The sequence below is a fragment of the Gavia stellata genome, chromosome 15 (genome assembly GCF_030936135.1).
Source record: "Gavia stellata isolate bGavSte3 chromosome 15, bGavSte3.hap2, whole genome shotgun sequence".
Classification (NCBI taxonomy): domain Eukaryota; kingdom Metazoa; phylum Chordata; class Aves; order Gaviiformes; family Gaviidae; genus Gavia; species Gavia stellata.
Genome location: NC_082608.1, coordinates 18,787,739 through 18,806,325, shown reverse-complemented (window position 1 = coordinate 18,806,325; position 18,587 = coordinate 18,787,739). Strand labels below are relative to the sequence as shown.

At 38.2% G+C, this 18,587-nt stretch overlaps 1 protein-coding gene across 2 annotated transcripts in view; it reads right to left on the bottom strand.

Annotated features, from left to right (window-relative positions):
- The window catches only part of CDH13 (cadherin 13), a 535,620-nt gene that overhangs the window by 460,582 nt on the left and 56,451 nt on the right, over positions 1-18,587 (bottom strand). The gene's annotated exons all lie outside the window — the stretch shown is intronic.

The following is an 18,587-nucleotide window of genomic DNA, read 5'->3' as shown; positions in this document are numbered from 1 at the left end:
TGATCCCCATCACCTTTATTTACCCGGTAATTTGGGGGACAGATTATCGGTTACATCTCTTGGCAGCACATAGCCTCATGCTTCCCAATCTCAGTCAAGCTCAACATTCCTTGAGGCTATGTCTAGATTTCCTGCCTTTTCTTCAGCACAGAGCACACAGCTCCTGTTATAATAAATCATTCCCTGAAATGGTAACTGACAGAGTAAAGCACTTTGAATAGTAGCATATTTACACCAGATGTGAACGTAGGTCACCAGAAATATGTTCAGATTAAAACAGATGGAGAATCAATGAGGCAGAGCGCTATAGGAAAGCACTTCTGGATGGCAGAAGCAGCAAAGAAGGCTGTGACTTGATTCTAGAAAAGGAGAGACACTCCGAGGGAATATGGGGAGAAAGCCAACAAGGTCCCTACTATCTTCCTTTTTCTGCGCTGGCACAAGCTGCTTTTGAACTGAAAGCTTCTTAGAACTATTCCAAAAAATTACAGAAATCAATGGGAATCTGTCCAGAAACCATAATGGGTTTTAGATCAGGCAAACAATGAAATATTTCCTCATAATAAAAAAAAAAATATCAGATTTATATGATCATGAAGTGAGAGTAATAAGTATCCTAACATCTGTCCTAGTGTTTGCCAGGGGATAACAGCACATACACAACATAGGCTATTCAATTTTACACCAATGCACAAAGTGAGGGTTTTCATGATACCTTCTACGCAGAGAAAAAAGGATAAATGGATAGAAAAGGATAAGAGATTGTAGGACCTGACAATAGAAAACTAATATAAACAGAAACAAAGGCAGAGTATCTTAAAATGAGTCATAGATGATATGCTGAAAAGACTATTTAATACAGTCATTAATTTTTTATACTCATGTGAACATTCATTTCCTGTAGAAAATACTTCTTGCTAACTTATGTTTCATCCCAGCAAGTCAGAACCTACAGTAAAAAAAAAAAATTGTATTATCATCTTCTACGTCTGAGACTTTGAAAACTTTATTGAGAAAGTGACTTGGTTTGTATCCTTCCTTTTCCTCTTTGCTGTTCTGTTTTACTTACCTACTCCCTAAACCAACAATAGATGCTTCAAAATGCCTGCTTCATCATGGAACAGGTTTTAATATCGTTGGTACAATTTTACAAGAAACAGGAAGGCTGGAAATTATGAGAACTAGATGACTTAATTGATCTTTTTATATCTAGAATATTTGCACACTGGTGATGCTTAGGCATACCGATGATCCAGGCCATATTAGTCCTTGAAATTACCTTCTTTTTCAGAACACTTATGCCAAGGCAACATTAACCATATCTGACTTGATCCAAAGTCTAGTAAAACTAATGGAAGTCTCTCCTTGGATCAGATCACTAGTTTCCTGGGCAAAGATAAGAACCCTGGGTATTCTTCCCATTGCCAGAGTGTTCACATCCAACAATTTCCTTCTTAAGAGTCCCTTAAGCTCTCTTCTGTCCCAGTCCTCTCCCCCAGTTTCTTTTCATCGCCTTAAAAACAGAATTTGAGGAAGTCTCTACTTATTTCTATGCACTAGCAGCACAATAGTAGTCTACACAAGAAGAAACTATAGCATTTAAGGAATAAAGTAATGATGCCAGAGATGTGTTTGCTACTATATTCAGCATTTAAAAAAACACCACACTTACTGGGTTTTTGACTTTTAAATGACATGGCTCAGTAAGGGTCCCCTGAAGTGTGAGGCCAGGTTGAGAGAAGTAGAGAACAACCATTTGCAAGAACAGTCTTTGAAACAAGGTACTGTACTCAATTGAATAATGAAACACCAGCAGCTCCACGGGCAATATTTTTCACTTCTGTGAAGAACAAAGTTATGAGACTTTTTCATTTAGAAGGCTTTAAAAAAACCCACCACCCAATAGACGCCTTCTTTACTTAGTCTCTAAACATTTTCTTCTCACCCACCCCACCTTTCTGCTAACTCCTTTCAAAATTCCGTTACGAAAATGTTCTATATCAATGTAATTTGATGATGACTTCCCTCATTTTCTGACTGCCTTAAAAATGTTCCTTGGATAGACACAGCAATCACATTAGGAAGATATCTGGCTGCCCAAAGCTTTCTTTTTCACTTGGAGCATACCCACCCACATATCCACTACCAGAGATGACAGTCTGCTGAGCTGAAATGGAATGAGCATGCACATTAAATAGCAACCATCAAATGGATTCATCCCTTTTTATGCTACTAGACTTGTTACCAAGACAGCTTAGCCAGGCTTGTTCACTAATCTACGACTTCTCCTGTTGCCCACCTGCTATACAGTAAGGGAATTTCCTTTTCCTAGCTCACTTTCATAAACCCATTTCAATATAAAGTCTACCTACCTGGCAAACAAAAGCCATCTGTCAAAGGGAAGATCTGACTTCGCTAGCAGAGATTTCAGTCCCACATATTGAGCACTGCAGTGATCCCATTGAGCTACCTGTGTCTTTGGTAAAAGAAGCTAAGGAAATGTCAATGAAAAAATTTATCAGACTGGTAACTTCACTCTTGAGGCAGCTTCCCCATCCTTTCAAAAGAGAATCCCATCCAACAGTGCTTCTTCTGTACTTTGGATTCATGATCACAAATCAGTAGACATAATAGCTAGGTGGGAATTGGATAGCACCGAAGAGGAACCCCTTGAAGGGCTGTGATAAATGAGAAAGATACAGCAAAAGAAGGTATACTTAGAAGTCCTGGTGCTTTTGCAAACTCTGTAGCAAAATTACTGGAGTATTACAGCGGAAAACCCAAGTTTCAGATTGTTTTTAATTTCCCTCCTCCAGAATTGTTCTCCGGTAGGCTGAAGTCCTATGTGACGTATAAGGCTCGTGGCTTCTGAGACTATTTTGTATCCCTTTTAATATTATAGCAATACTATCACTGGGAATATTTCCAAATAGGCAATTATAAATCATCTTAGAATTCTACAGTTCTTAAGATGACATGATTTCAAAGTCAAAGAGAAACACAATGATCATCCAGGTGCAAACTACTACATAACAAAAGCCAAATATTTTTCCTTAGTAATTCCTCCTTCTAGTTCAATGACTTGAGCTGTGTGCCAAGGATGAGAAGATGTTTCTTCTCACTGAAATAGCCTACTTAGGGACTTAATTTCAGCAAGGGATGTAAAAGTATAGATCAGAGTCCTCATGTGATGGAAACCCTAAACATGGAGCAAAGCCAGCGTCACAGAGTAGTGAAACCCCCAGCAATTGCTAAAATATTAACACCTTCTTCCCGCTCACTGAAGGATGAGACTCACCTACCTCATTCCCAGAGGGGCTTTCCATGGTGTGGGGCTTCAGATAATGGCCCACAATAACTCAGAAGTAGTATATATGACAATTTCATCATGTAGCATGTTTTAACAATAAACCTATACCACATGAAGTTGCTGATATAACTATACCAACAGAGGAAGCAACAAGCAGAGCCCATAGTGGATGATATTTATTATTTCTTCTTGCACAGCTTGCATGAACATATGCTGGCCAAAAATTACCTTTATCCACTGTGCAGATCAGAAAATAGAAATCGAGGGTCTGGTAGAAGAATCTGCTTGGAAGAGACCCAGTAATATACAAATGGGATAATTCTTGCTGAAATACAGAGCTGACCAGTTAGTTTTCAACGTGGTAGCTTATCAGAAAAGGCAGTTTTACAAGAATAAAACATTTCAAGGACATGTATTTCTGTTTAAATCCTGATTTCAGTGATGCCAAAAGAAATTAATGATGTTTTGATTTACATATTAAGTTACATAATGCCAAACTATTTAATATTTAAAATCAAAATACAGTGTTTCAGTAATGAGAAAATACAGCATTTAGACAATTCCAGCAATTTTTTATTTGTTTTGGCATTCAAGTTCCATAATAATTTTTACTAGGAAAAATTCAGAACACAGTTTTCTTGAACTGTTTTCCTTTCCCTCAGAATATCGGTTCTGCTTCCCAGCCAGTGCTAATCCAATCCACTTAATTGGCATTTTGTTTCACTCGATCTCAGAAATCCCAACCCAGATGCTCTAAACTTGATTGTCTCCTAGGAGTGTCATCTCTAATTGTAACCCTGAGAAGAAACACACATTACCTCTGTTAATTCAATAAGCAGGGGAAGGTTCCTCAGCTTATAGCATCACAGCCAGCAAAGCAAACCTTGGTTATAAGCCTCACCAGATACAGATGTGTACATTTAGGAAGTATCTGAATGGCTTTTCACATTGATTACACAGTTCTCAGTCATATTTACTTCTGATTTTCAAAAGCAGCCATCCCATTCCTTTAAAGACATTGGGACATTTATAATCAACTTAGTAAATATACTTTACATCTCAGATGAGGGTATTGTGAGTGTATTTTATTAAGGTTTTTGTTGTATGTGTTTGTTGTTTTGCTTTTTTTTAAACTTGTCTGTAAATGAGGAATGCTGATAAATCCTCCCATCATTTAAATATGTTGACATGACTATATCGTATTCCCCAAAATTAACAGGAGTTCCCAATACTGACTACCTTGGTTTCTACTCAGTGTGGTTACATAGGTAAAAAAGTTAGATGCAGATCAGCCTGCTTTTAATAGGCAATGCTAACATGCACATGTATAGTTCAATCCTACATGGCTGCATCTACCCCAGGAGAGAGGTGTTCTGCTGATATAGCTGAACTGGCACAACTTTTGTTGTATCTGCAAAGCGTTAAATGAAAGCAGAATTAGGCCAAGAATGAACACTTTTGAAAAAGTCCACTTATCACTCTTAAGGTGAGAGCCCAAAGAATAGCACTCAGAAAATTAATACAAGGCAACAATAGAAAGTGGTGGCACACATCATCCAGCCTTCACTGCGGTACACAGGGAAGCGTATAATCAAATGAAAAGCAGCACAATGCACATACAATTACACACATCTTACAAAGGCAGGAGAACTACTCCATCCCTCCTGCCACTGCTGTTGGGGAAATTGTAGGCTCACCTCCTTCAAGAGTTCACCTGAACTCTTAATAGAAATGCACAGGACATCAGAAGTGATACATGAGTATCTTCTTTGACACCATTTCACTAATTTGATACAAACAATGACACCTGGGTGCCACATCTGAAAATCAGCATGATTTCCCTCAACCCTTAATTGTCATGCAGCATATAACACACCTTACTCTGATATTCCTGGCAGGAGACAACAATATTAGCTATGAAATCTGTAGGCTTCTGCCAAATTCACAAATACTGGCAGCAAAATCTATGGAAGGGGCAGACAGGGCTGGGAAAATGAGGAGTAATTTAATGCAAATGTTCTGTAGTGTTCCCCAGGCTCCATGATTAGGGATGTCAAAAAATTTAAGTGCTCCTTCTGGTTAATATTATGGAGAACTGATTATTACTCACTGTATACAAGGTTTTTAAAATGATTGTGTTTTTCGTAAGTAAGTCTCTCATTATTTTCTTCACTAAAGTGTATTTTGCATTGTGCTCAATAATTTCTCCCCCAAAGTGAAAGCTAATTGTTAAGTTCTGATTTTAACCATGATTTCCTTTTACTTAACTTATTTTTACTCCCTGGTGTAGCAGATAATGGTATATGTTTTTTTAAAAAAAAAAGAGGGAAAGAAAGGAAATACATTTGCTAATGCAGGTAGGCATAACTTGTGTTGAGGGCTAGATTGTTTCAAACACATACCATCTAATTTTCTCAGAGAAGTGTTTAAAAAGCCCATTTAGAGATTGCTTTTGAAGGTGAAAGTACCCATGTATACAAGGTGAGTGGAAGTTATATTTATGTATTTGCCCATACTTCCAAATGCTGAAGAGTATGTTTGTACAGGTCACTGATTCATTGAGCTGGATACACCTTACAGTCACATTTATGTAACGGAAATAATCCTGATTAATTACTGCAAATTTCTAGATTAACAGCTGTGCTCTCATGCATGGCTGAATAGTTCGTTAGAGAATTTAGCCTAACTGCAATATGTCTAAAGAAGAACAAAATATATTGAGAAAGAACTGTAATGAGATAAGCACAGTCAGCAGTCACCTGTTAAAACAAATGAAGCAGACTTTTACTTATGGGGTTGTTTTGGGTTTTTTCCTTCAAGGAGGGGCTGCAGGGAGAATTTGTTTCTTGAATCAATATAGAAAAAACTGCTAGTGGAAATTAGTCTCTTTGATTTATAAGCATCCTATTCCTAATGAGTAAAGACTTAAGTCCAAGAGCTAATTCTCCACAGAAATAATAATCTACTATCTTGAAACCCCAAGATTTTCATGGAAATACAGCCTGAGCTTCTTCAGAAGAGTCTTTGGTTTGGTGCAATTTTGATATTCAAGCTGTGCTCAATGTTTGGTAAAAGCCGTGTTCCTGAAATAGAAATCAGTCTTGCACAGTGGTAAAGTGATGCAACTGTACAGATAAACCATTGTGGTAAAACTCTGAAGAGATCCAGTATAAAATGGTGTGGATACTTCCTGTAAAGTAGTCATCTTCATTGGCTATTAAAATAGCCAGGAGAACTAGGTCAGATACAGGCGTACACAGTCAAAGTCCAAAATAAGATGAGTTGTATGTAATGGAGCACCCAAAGAAAGGTCATGTATAAGAATCTGGTTATCTTTCTTTCTACATACATGAATATACTTAGTCTGATCCAACTGCTCCTGTAGTTGATAAAAAGCCACCTTCTTTTATTGTAGGGAGATCCAATTCCTCAATTATTACAGCCCCAAAACTATCATCAACTGCTTTTAAAATGTATATACGTTTTTATCCTTCCTTATTTACTGAAAACAGTCATAATGAAACTCAACTGGTTTCTTAAATGCTTTCTTTCTAACAGCAAACATAGTCGAGAAAGTCACTGCTGGAAAGCTGATGGAATGAAAGTGTTTATTAATCACTATTGCATAAGTGCATAGGAGATGCAAGTCTGTATTTTGGTTGAGAAAGAGGTAATTTACAGTTGCCCACATTCCTCAGAACTGATCCAAATTCTGTAAGAGATGCATAGCAAACCAGTCTATAATCAAATGTTCTCTAACAAGATCAAAACTTTTTTTTAAGTCAATCCACAGGCAATGGGAGGTTTGCTTATTAGCCAAAGTCTAGAACTGAACGTGAAATTAAGGATATGTTATTCACCACATAACGACAGTCTTTGTTATTGGAATTTGAAGTACAATTAATTAGGGACTTACTCTGAGTGATTTATCCTACCCCTGTCTTCACTGGTGTTGCAAATGCCTGCTGTGGACATCAGGTGTATTACTCTGCTTTACAGATTAATCTAACTCCAGACCTGTGCATTAAACACTGTTTTCAAGATTTACTAAAGTTCTCCAGAATTTCACAGTCCCTAAGATTTCTAGTCAAAGAAACTAATATCTACAGATACATGCAAACTCAAGACTTACTATACACCACAGAAAAGTAAGGAACCAGAGGATAAACACAATCACCTAGCTACAGAGTTCTGCACTTTTGTTTTCACATGCTATTTTCATCAGATTTTTTTCAACCTCCAACAGTCACACATACAGGTTTGGCAAAATACACAAACACATCCTCAATGCATTTTGCTGATTAAGGTTTGGTGTAAGAATACTTTGGCCAACAGCTTCAGCCCAAGTGGGATTAATAGAGGGACTGGCTACATATCTATCCCAAACAAAACAACAAAATTTCCAGAATCTTGACTATCTTATTGCTACGTTGTTTCCTTATAAGGAGTTACAAAAGTAGCTCATATTGTAACTAAAGCAGAAAGCCATTTACTACAAGAGCCTGATGGAGTTTTTTTCCTGCGCTGTTTTTAATCAAACGAAAAAAGTGTCCATCATTTGTGGAAATCCCAGAATTTACCAAATTGCTAGCTATTAAGCAGCAGTAAACAACATGAAAAGGTTCATATATGCAGCATCTTCCATAGCTTCCATAGAAGTTCTTCCTTGCATCAGAAACCCAAGAAGAAATTCTGTTTCAATGAGCACACTCGCTGACCTGCGTGCAGAGCTGGCAGGATGCACAGAGCCGCCTGCATTCTGCTGTCCTCTTAGCAATGTGCCAGTGGCTCTTGCCTATGCCCCCAAAAGCTTAAAAAATAAGGAATGCCAAGTGTCAATGAAAAGAGGCAGGGAGAAGGAGGGTTTTTTTTTTTTATTCTTCATGCAGCACTTTGCTTCACCCAGTGACAGAGAAGGCTCGGTCCCACACAGGTGTGGAATGTGCCGTATTTATTTGCACAAATGAATCTTGGTGAATTACATGTATCTGCTTTTCCAGAATCTCCTGAGATCACATGAAATCACACAACTAGATTGGGGTGGGGAGGGGAACCCACCAAGCTTGAAGAGATTGTACTTCTTGCACATACTACCCAGCTATCTAAGCTTAGGCTTGCCTAACTAGGAGGTACTACAATGGATCACAGCAAGAACCACTATGCCTCAGGACAATACTGGTAGGTGCTAGGCTTGAGTAACACAAGTGCTAGCATTTCTAACACAGAGAAGTGTAGTTTCCCAGCTGGAAAGGCTCTGCAGAGAAGTAATCGATTTTACGGCTTCAAACCATCACTTAATCTGACTTTATATCTCCCTTCTATGCCAACAATAAGCTGTAGTTTCTTATGTTTGGATGCTCCTCTGTTGTCATTCATCTGGTCAATAAAAGGTGAAAGATAAGAAAAGGTAACATGAAATCTTGACAAATGTCTGGCAGTTAAAGGTACTAAGCTGCAATGCAGAAGATACAATTGAAAATATTAAGTTAAAATAAAGATTAATAAAATAATAAATTAAAATAAATAAAAACTAGCCTTTTCCTTATGACACCAGCTCTGGAGCAGAGAAACACCAAAATTTAAAAAAAAAATTAAGAAAAATCAACCCATTAGACCCAGAACACCTACACTTCATTCTGCTGCATTTACAAACATGCATCATTCTGACTCATGACACAAAAGAACCAAAAAAAAACTTTTTCTTGCTTAGTAGTAAAGATGTTCAGAAGGTGGTTTTACATTTCATTTTTGCTTCATCAGCTTCCTAGCCCTCAGCCCAAATTGCATGAGTGTGGAAAATGAGTTAACCACTCTGCAGTAACCACACTGCATGTTCTTCCAGCCATTTTTGACTGGTGTCTGAATAAACCTATTCAAGAGAAGAATATGCAGGTAAAACAGCACAAAAACATCTCTAAGATTAACAAGTCCCCACGAAACTGTCAGTGTGTCTGAACAGACCTACTCTCCTATACATAAAACACTCAGATTTTGTTGATTTTCTGATCTGGGCCATATAAAGTAATAAGGTTGCTTTACATCTTTTGCACTAGTTCAGGCAGTTGGAAAGCAAAGTCAGATTTTTACAGGAGCTGATCAAAAAAGAACATTGATTTCTGAACCAAACCAAGCAGTCAAAACACATGGTCTTTGCTCAGCTGCCAAAATGATAACATCCAGATTTGTGTCCAAATCTGTAATCATTAATCAGTCTGATTTAGAATAATGTTTGCAACAACTGATTACTGCTGCACATAACCATTTATCCTTTAAAATGTGAAAATGTTTCCCCTACCATTCAAGACAATGCATCTAATTCTGCCAGTATGCTAGGGCTGGGCAGAAACGCCAGTGACTCATCTCGAAAGGATGGAGTCTTGCCTAAAATAAATAGTGCGTAAGTTCAGTATATTCAAAGGCTAAAAGCCACCATTCCTCTCATGATAGGCATGTGTACCCAGTTACACTGCGGCCTGCGACTTTAAACATCATTGCTCTGGAATCATGCACTGCAAGTTTTATTGCTCTGATTATCAGATCAAATTTCCATACATTGAAGTTAGATATAAGAGAAACAACTTCATGCCACGCAATAGCAGGAACTATGGAAATAACTGTCATGCATGTAAAACAGAATTAGAATTGCACTTGGTGAGTGTCATTTGACATGAGAATCAATGAGACTTGCTAAAAGATTGATTCAAGGCAGATTTTTGTTTACTACTTCATGATGTATACAAATTAACTGTTGCTGTTCAAGTTCAGACCTCACTGGGAGGTCTGTCCACTTCAGGATGACCTGTTTAAACATGGGAAAAATAGCCCTGATGAATTCAAAGTGACCATCAGAACTGGGAGAAGAGGAAGAAAGCAGCAGAGCAGATGGGGAGAACTAGAGTATTTTTTTTTGCTGTGAGGGTGCCTAGTCCAGATACAGGTAGAGTTGGGGCAGGCATGAGGAACAGCTCAGCATGCGCAGCAGGGCACCAGCAGTAACACAATGGCTAATGACATGCTTTTAGTCCCTGTGAGCATCTTTGTGCATTTATCTCATTACTGTCACACCAGCAGGCAGCAGAGCCGCCAGCAGCAGAGGCTGATCTCCCTCGCAGCTTGTTCCCACTGTGTTGAGAAGGGGACAAAGTGTGACAGGGAGAGGCAGAAGGCAAAACAGAAGTCCAAAGGACTGGAAGAAGTTCAGTCCCGGGGTAACAGGACAATATTTATGTACAGCTGCCCATAAGCTGCAAGCTTTTTCCTGTCACAAGCATCCTGCCTAAAAGAAGAGATGTAAATAGATAATGGGCAAAGGAAAGATGTTAGAAGAAACAGAATTAATCCATGTTTGGGAAGAAGAGGCTCTGCCCATCTAATCTTTCTGCTTCTCCAGAGCATAAAGGAACAGGGGACATTTCTCTTGCACTGCTGATTGCTAAACAGTTCATTAAAAAACTGTTTCAAGTAATTTTGTAACTGGGCATAATTCCATCTAATTGAAAACTGAACGTTTCACTATTAACATCATTGAAGGACTGAGCCAAACTACTTTCATATGAACAAATTGTTTTATCTGCCTTACCATACAGCCTGGCATATAAGTGGCAACACAGAAGTGATGTCAGAAGACATCATAACAAAGTGCCTACACAGCACTGCTCAGCATCCACAGCATCCCTGTTTGTCTCTAGAATTAGATGCGCTTTTCTCCAGACTTGTCTAACCACTTGATTTGTGTTTTGGCACTCAAACAGTAAATGAAAACCTTTCCCACTGAATTTAAATAATGCTGAAGTTGCAATAGGAGACAATGAAGCCAACATTTAACATTAATACTAGAATCCATTCCTCATTACTGCAGGCTGGTTTCAAGGGAAAAGAGAAAGTTTTCATCAAAACATTCTTATTACTTTGTTTAAGTGCTCCATCTTCCATAGGGTTCCAGAGTTACTTATGCTTTTGCATAAAATATCCAGTTATTTATACTTTTGCATTCACTCTAACTCAAATTTAAAATAAAGACATGTGAGAAGGTCTCTGCCACAGGGAGCTTTGTAGCTCTCTGGGGAGCTTTCTCTTTTGAGGAACGGAAGAAATTTTTTTTGGGGGGGGGCGGGCAGGAGGAGGTTGTTCATTGTTATTAGAAAAAAAAAAGACAGGAGGATCACGTGGTGGTTCCTTTAACAGAAATTCTAAGAGGACTTTTTAACATATTAACAGTGGACCCTAGCTCCAAAATACCCATAACCATACCACAGAAACAAAGTCAGTGGAGATCCTTATCATCAGCCTCTGAAAGGACCCCACGAGAAAACTCCCCATACAGTTGGCTATGAGCAATTAACTTGGAAAACCCTTCTAAGGAGGTGTTCTCATTGCTCAGCAACACATTCAGCATGATGGGGTCTCAGGGAAAGATTAAGACACAACCACAGTGTAATTATATAATTATTTTAAAAGCTCAAGAGCATTCATTCCTCTTATTTCAGAAAAAGACCACCTTCTACCAAAAGAAATCCCCACTACAGAAAGGGAAGCAAAAGATTGTCAGAGATGTCACATAGCTAATGAGAAAACAGATGAAAAGGGGAATTTTCTCATAGATCAACAGGTAGAATTGAGAATCACAAAAATGTCTTCACTGAGTGAATTCCCACTGGGTGGGCAGTATGGCAAGCTGAAGACCTGTCTCTAAGCCTCATGCATAAAGCTGGGACTTGAGGGAAGTTTGTTTATTGTCTGGTCCCATGTCACTACATTGTTTTCCCAAATTCCTGTTGCTAAATACTTTAACAAAAAGCTAAAAATCCATATTTTTTTTCCAGTTGCTACCTTCCCACTCAATTGATTACCTAGTTATGAGCAGGAATACTATGTGGTTGAGAAAAGACAAAAGGAAAAGGTGGTCTGTGAATTAAAGACAATACAGTTTTCAAACCAGGCATGCACCACACATTTCTGGTTTGAAATGCAAGATCTAGATGACTCTCTCCCAAATAAAATGATATCATGCCTTTCTAAGCTATGAAGGCACATAACCTGAGCAACTGAACCTGCATATGCAGTCTTGTTGCCACACTTTAACCAGCAAGGCTGTTCTTACACAGTACGCATAAGATTTGCATGACAAAATCCAGCCTTTTCCCTATTTACCTGACTGGTTCATGAAAAAAGTGCAAGTGATAAGGTTTTTTTCTGTCTCCCATTTTAGAGACTTCTTTTGGAAACTAGCATTATCCTGTTGCTAGGAAAAATAAGATGAAAGCCTTTCCTTAGATTCTGAATTTACACTAAATAAATCACTCTACAGCTGTAAGCATTGATTTGATAAGACTGAAAGCACAGATTTGCTCGTAAGAAAAAACTTAATCAGTTTCTAGAAGGAAAAAGTAAGCTCCCAACTAATGGGGTTGGGTGGGCACACACAATGTGTGTAAGTGTGGATGTTCTCTAGAGATTAACTTCGATGAAAAATTACATATTAGCAGCTGTACTGCAAAAGTGATGAAAGAAATTAAAGCATTATAAACATACATAAATACAAGAGAATCCTGATATTTAGTACGAAATATAAACATATTGCCTTTCAAAAATTATCAGTAGTAAAAATGAGATTCAGCTATATAAAAGTCTAATTACATTCTTGATCAAATTATGAGATATTAAAAAAGGTTATGGAATACCTTTGAAGCTATATCAGGAAAAGGAAATAGCATAAAGCCCTTTGGTATCAATCTGGTTAATTAAACACCAAAAAAATTAATGTACTTAGTCAAGAAAGAACCTTACTTTAAGGCCACACTAACATCAAGCAAAAATACGGCTTGTACTTCTTTTTATACAGATCATTGTGAAGTGTTAAATTCTGCCCCCAAACTTTTCCCAAGCAACTAAAGTGTGGGTGGAAAGGTGAAATTAGAGGCAGAATTTGTTCCTGCAGTGCAGTCATTTGCTCAATTACTAGCACCGCAGTAATGCCTCTGTGCCACCAGTAGTCATCAGTGCTCCTTTAATTTAAGCAAAACAAACATCCGAGGAGGCTTGCTCCTTGCCCTCAGGAGTTTAAAGTCCTGAGAGACAGAAGAATGACAGGATCACAACTAAGACCTGTTCTGTCCCCTCCACATATCTCCTTTGCAAAACTATAAAAGTTCAGAAGGCTTAAGCCATTTTAGATTAAGAAAAAAAAGTAAACAAAGAACTGCATTTTAAATAAGCTAATAATAAAACCAGGACACAGCTATATTGCACCTGCAACTTCTTCATGGATCCATATTGGCCATTAACTCCGTCAGTGTTCAAACACCTGTGACAGCTTAGACATTGCCTAAGTTATTTTCAGAGCTGGAGCAGCCTGAAGAGCATTTTAAAAATCATTCTTTCATATCACATTTCCTAACTCAATGGCACAGGTAAAAAGAAACCATCTGTCTGTGTCTTTTTTGCATAACCTCATTTGCATGCCATTAATAAAATTAATATTATATAGGAAATTATACCAAAGCATTTTCGATTCTTCTAGCTAGCAACACTCCAATTTGTAGACCGCAAGACAATTTCAAACATAAGTGAATCCGAGGTCACTTCATAAGCCAGCTAAATCAGGAAAAAAACCCCATGTTTGTTGTTGTGAAATGACAGATCACTTGAATCCTAATAAGATTATATCAACAGCCAGTTGCATTTTTGTCTGAATACAAAAATCAAATCATTCAAGTGAACGTTATAACACTAATGAAAAAAGATACTATAGAGAATGAAACAGGTTCTTTTTAATCACACTGCTTCTTTTGGTAACACCATACATTAAGAGGCAATTAAAGTAGCTATAATGGTGTTGGGATTTTTCTTTTGTTTTTGCAATGACACACTTTGCTTCAGAAGCAAATCCAAGAAGCCATCCAAAATCATCTTTGAAATCGTGTTCACAACAGTTACTTAAAACTGGAGAAACGTAATAGTTCCACTAACATCATTTATTTTTTGACATCTAGAGGAAACCTTTATTTTCTGCACTCGCACAAGGAGATTGATGTTAACCTCTGTTTAATTCAGAGCATCAGGTTCTCGCCCATGCTTGTTAAATAAGCTGCTTCAGATACTAGAAAGCAACTCCCCATAAACCTTTGCTATCCCTTTCCATAATAGTTATGTTGATTTAGCAACAAATATAAGGCCAATTTATTGTCTAGGCCATATATACATACAGTATGTAGTAGAAATGCACTGTGATATGTCCCGCAGTCCTGGTCTCCTCAGTTTCCTTATGAGGTCTCCTGGAGTGCACAACAGCACCCATGCAATTCATGTGCCCAAATATCCCTAGGGAGGAATTCCAAACACAGAGGGAAGCACAGCACAGGATGAAGCCAGGCACCTTATGGGACCACAGCTGCAGGGCAGCACCAGGAGATTGTACAAAGCCATAGGCTAGAGGCTCAACCATAATTCATTCATTTTGTTGCATGTTTCAGACATTTGTTTCTTACTTGCAGACTTTCATCTGCAGTAAACAGGTAGTCACCTCCTTAATGTATTAAATGGGCCACTCGCAGGTTAGCTTTCAAATATCAATGCATTTAGTCCAACAAGGCTAAAAATCAAACCTTGCCATTCAACTCCACTTCTCTCCTTATAGCCCTCCCCCCCACTGCCATGATGCTAAAACACTACCCCCCAGAAAAGCCAGAAATCACCAGCATACTGGAACTATTGCCTACTATAATTAGTGATTTTAATTTCTTTCTATTTTCCACCTCTGCATTCCTTACATTATGGTTACACTGAAAGCTGCTTTCAGAAAGATCATCTCATTCCATTTGAGCACTATGGGCTTAGCCCATTCAATAACACACACAGCCTGTGACAGGTAGCAGGTGTCAACCTAGCAAACAGCTTCTGCTGCACAACTGCTTACTCAACAGGGAAGACATCTCACCAGAACAGAACTGAGACTGGCAGCTGATACTGCAGTCAGTGATTCCATGACAAGAGTTCAAATCAACCACAAACCTTTCTCCACTATTAGTTATTTGTAAAAATTTACTTTTTTCCTAATCATTTTCATAGGAAATATGAAAGGAATATTTGGCCTACAACTATACTAAACTTTAGGGAGTGTTTCAGGAGTTTGTTGATCATCCATCATCATTTTTAACAAAAAAATATTAGCCAGAGTTGAGCAAGAGGAAAAGAGCTAACATTTTGCCCCATCATGACAACTTGCTCAGGGACACGCATGCAGACAAGTCGCAGAAATATTAGACACTACATAGAACTGGAGACATGGCAGAGCATGGACAAGTTCACAGCTACACAGGAACCGTTAACATTCAGTGTGGAAGGATGACAAAATGGTGTGCGTGAAGCGGTGTTAGTATTAGCCAGTGGCAAATGCATTGCCAGAGATGTGATGATAATTTTGCAAGCCATTGTGCTACAAGTGGCCTTATTAAAATGACCATTCTACTGAGAGAGTTGCTCAGCTCAGTGAAATTGCCAAAAAGTTCTAGTCTAAGAAATAAAGTCGTATTACTTTTTAGATCATGTTTAAATTGCTGTAAAGTGAATAACCGACTAAGAACGGTATACTGGCCTTAGAGGAAACCGCTGTCAGTTGAAACACCACCTGTGTTACAGTGATAAACCATTAAGAAGAGAGAACATCTCTGCTTGCTGTTTAACCTGACAAATTAATTGAGAAAGTCTATAGTGGACATACTAATATTGTATGAGTCAGACTGGTTACTTTATCAAGTAACACTACATCCCTCTCATATCAGCTATTTCCAGTTGTGGAAGGGGTAGAGCCAGGTGAACTGCTTTACTAGGATCCAGGCTGCTGCCTGCACTACCATCATTTCAGTAAGCCTGGAAGAGATTAACTGGGTGGATGAAGTGAGCATGGGCAGGTTCTGTAACCTTCTGCTGTAACCAGCAGAGTTACTGGAGGGGCTTACAAATCAGGGCATGGCATCCGTGCAGGAGAGTCAGGAGTAAGCGCTGCACAGTCCCAGCCCCAAACTCTTGAGCTGGAATTGGTTTGGGGCCATTGCAAAGTATCATTTGGAGTCTATTAAAGAACCTTTTGTAATCCCATTTACCACTGATAGAAGTTTTTAGTCTCCATAGTTAGCCCAACTGCTTAAAAATGGCATGCATTAAGGAATATTTTTTTGTTTAAACACAAAACAAGGTTAAATCTGGTGCCAAAAAGGAGAAAGAGCAATTTCCCTTTTATGAATGGTAGATAAAGATTGAGAGGCAATCAATTTAATTCTACTGAGGCCTCAAAAATTTTGCTTAAGTAACTGGTTGGGATAGGAAGTGTCCTTCTGCACATCAGGCTGATGGGTTCAAATTAGCCTTTTGATGGCTAAACTAGTCTCTTCATATATCAGATTTTTTACTGATGTTCATTCCACTCTTTGGAGTTAAAGGTAATCAGAGTTCATCTTTCTGACTCTTCATGAAAACTTTTTCTCCAAAAGCTATTTGTTGTCCTGCCTTTATTTACGCTAATGACCCTGGCTTTGTCTAAAGTACTTAATGTCAGAATAATACATATAAAGGGGTCTTTGGGTAACCGAGAGTTGAATGCTTGGAAAAGAAGGCTGATGTGTGCAGCTGGAGTGCTAGAGAAAGAAATTTGAAAGGAGGGAGAGTTGATGGCCAGTGTCTCTATAGTTACTTACATAGCCTAAGGCCAAGATATCCCATCTTCCCATCCCTCAGTCACCCACACAGAAATTTTTTTACTCATTTATTTTAAAACATAAATCTACTATTCAAGTCAGTCAGGACTATTTGGATTATAAATGCTTGAAGTAACAACTCTGTGTTAGACTGTGTCCAGGCACAGAAGAATTAAGACTGACATCTGAAGTAGAGCTGAAGGAGATTTTCTCTAAATGCAAATCAATTATAACAACTGTGAGAAGAAATAAGTCTTTGTCAGCTTGATTTCCTTTTCCTGAACGTTAGGATGACCTATATATAAATGCATCCAGCAAAGTGGGTACTGTATCCTTGAGGGACATTTTGCCTCTGTCCCAGATCTTTGAGATTACATTTAGCACTCCAGAATAGCTCACGAAGGCATGCACTACTGACTACAAACTGCAAGGCATTCTCTTTTCATTAGCAATATGATCTTCTATAGATACTCAGAGGGGACTATGTTAGTGCACATAGCAATGATCATTTTAGCTAATTAATTTTAGCTGAGTTGTTCAAGCTGATAATTTCTGAAGTTGTGCATTGTGAGTTGGGATGTCCTTCCCCAGCAGAGATTCATTTATTCTGAGAAGGCTTGCCCCAAAGAGTAGATCTCCATTAGTTTGTTCCCCCTTCAACTAGTGTTGATAAGATTCTTAGAGTGTTAAGGTATCATGTCACCCATCCCTAGACCCACAGTTATGTTATCTCACGGTTAGTCCCTTGTAATGCAGCTAGTCCCATCTCCTTACCAGACCTATCCACAGCATGCCTGCAGCCATTCTGTATCAATAATGATTTTTCTTTCCAGCTCAAAATCAGCCTGCTTGGACAGGATAATTTAAAGCCTCATTATTTTGTGTTTTGCTTATCCATATGAAACATTTCAATCAGCAAATTGAGTTTTGATGGAAAAGAAAGTGATAGTAATATATACAACTTTGCATGAATAAAAACTGTTCTATGTATTTTTCCATTGTTCCTGTAGGGGAACTAGGGATAGAAATAAGTAATTTGTAACATTAAAGTTGAACATAAATTTCATCTCTACATAACTGAAAATTGCTGAATTGTGGCCAGTTCACTACTAGAAGGAAATATACCTTCCAATACTACAAAACTCAACCCAATTATTCTTTGTTGGAAGAGCAAGCTAAGCAACTGCTTCTATAGCAAGTTCTTTCTGACAATGTTGTTTAGCTATAAGTTACACTTCTTACTACAAACACTAGTTCTATAAGGCTCCCTCTGGCCACCTTTTTGTATTGGAGAACCTCCGGCTTTCCCAGGATTTCTTTGCATGCTGCTATACAAAGTATCTCACCTCACAAAGGCCCTTCCCCAGCCTTCTTATATTTTATTACTGACTTGGAGCATTTCTAAGACCAATACAGAAAATAGAAAAGCTATGTTGACTTATGAAATGGTAGCCAAAATGGTTACAGCTATCTGTTCCATCTCCAAAATACATGAAAAAAGAAAAGCATTGAAGATACATATTTTTTCTAATATTGTGGCTGTTGTAAAAGCCCTGTTCCAGAGCCTTGTTCAACTTCAGTCCTCA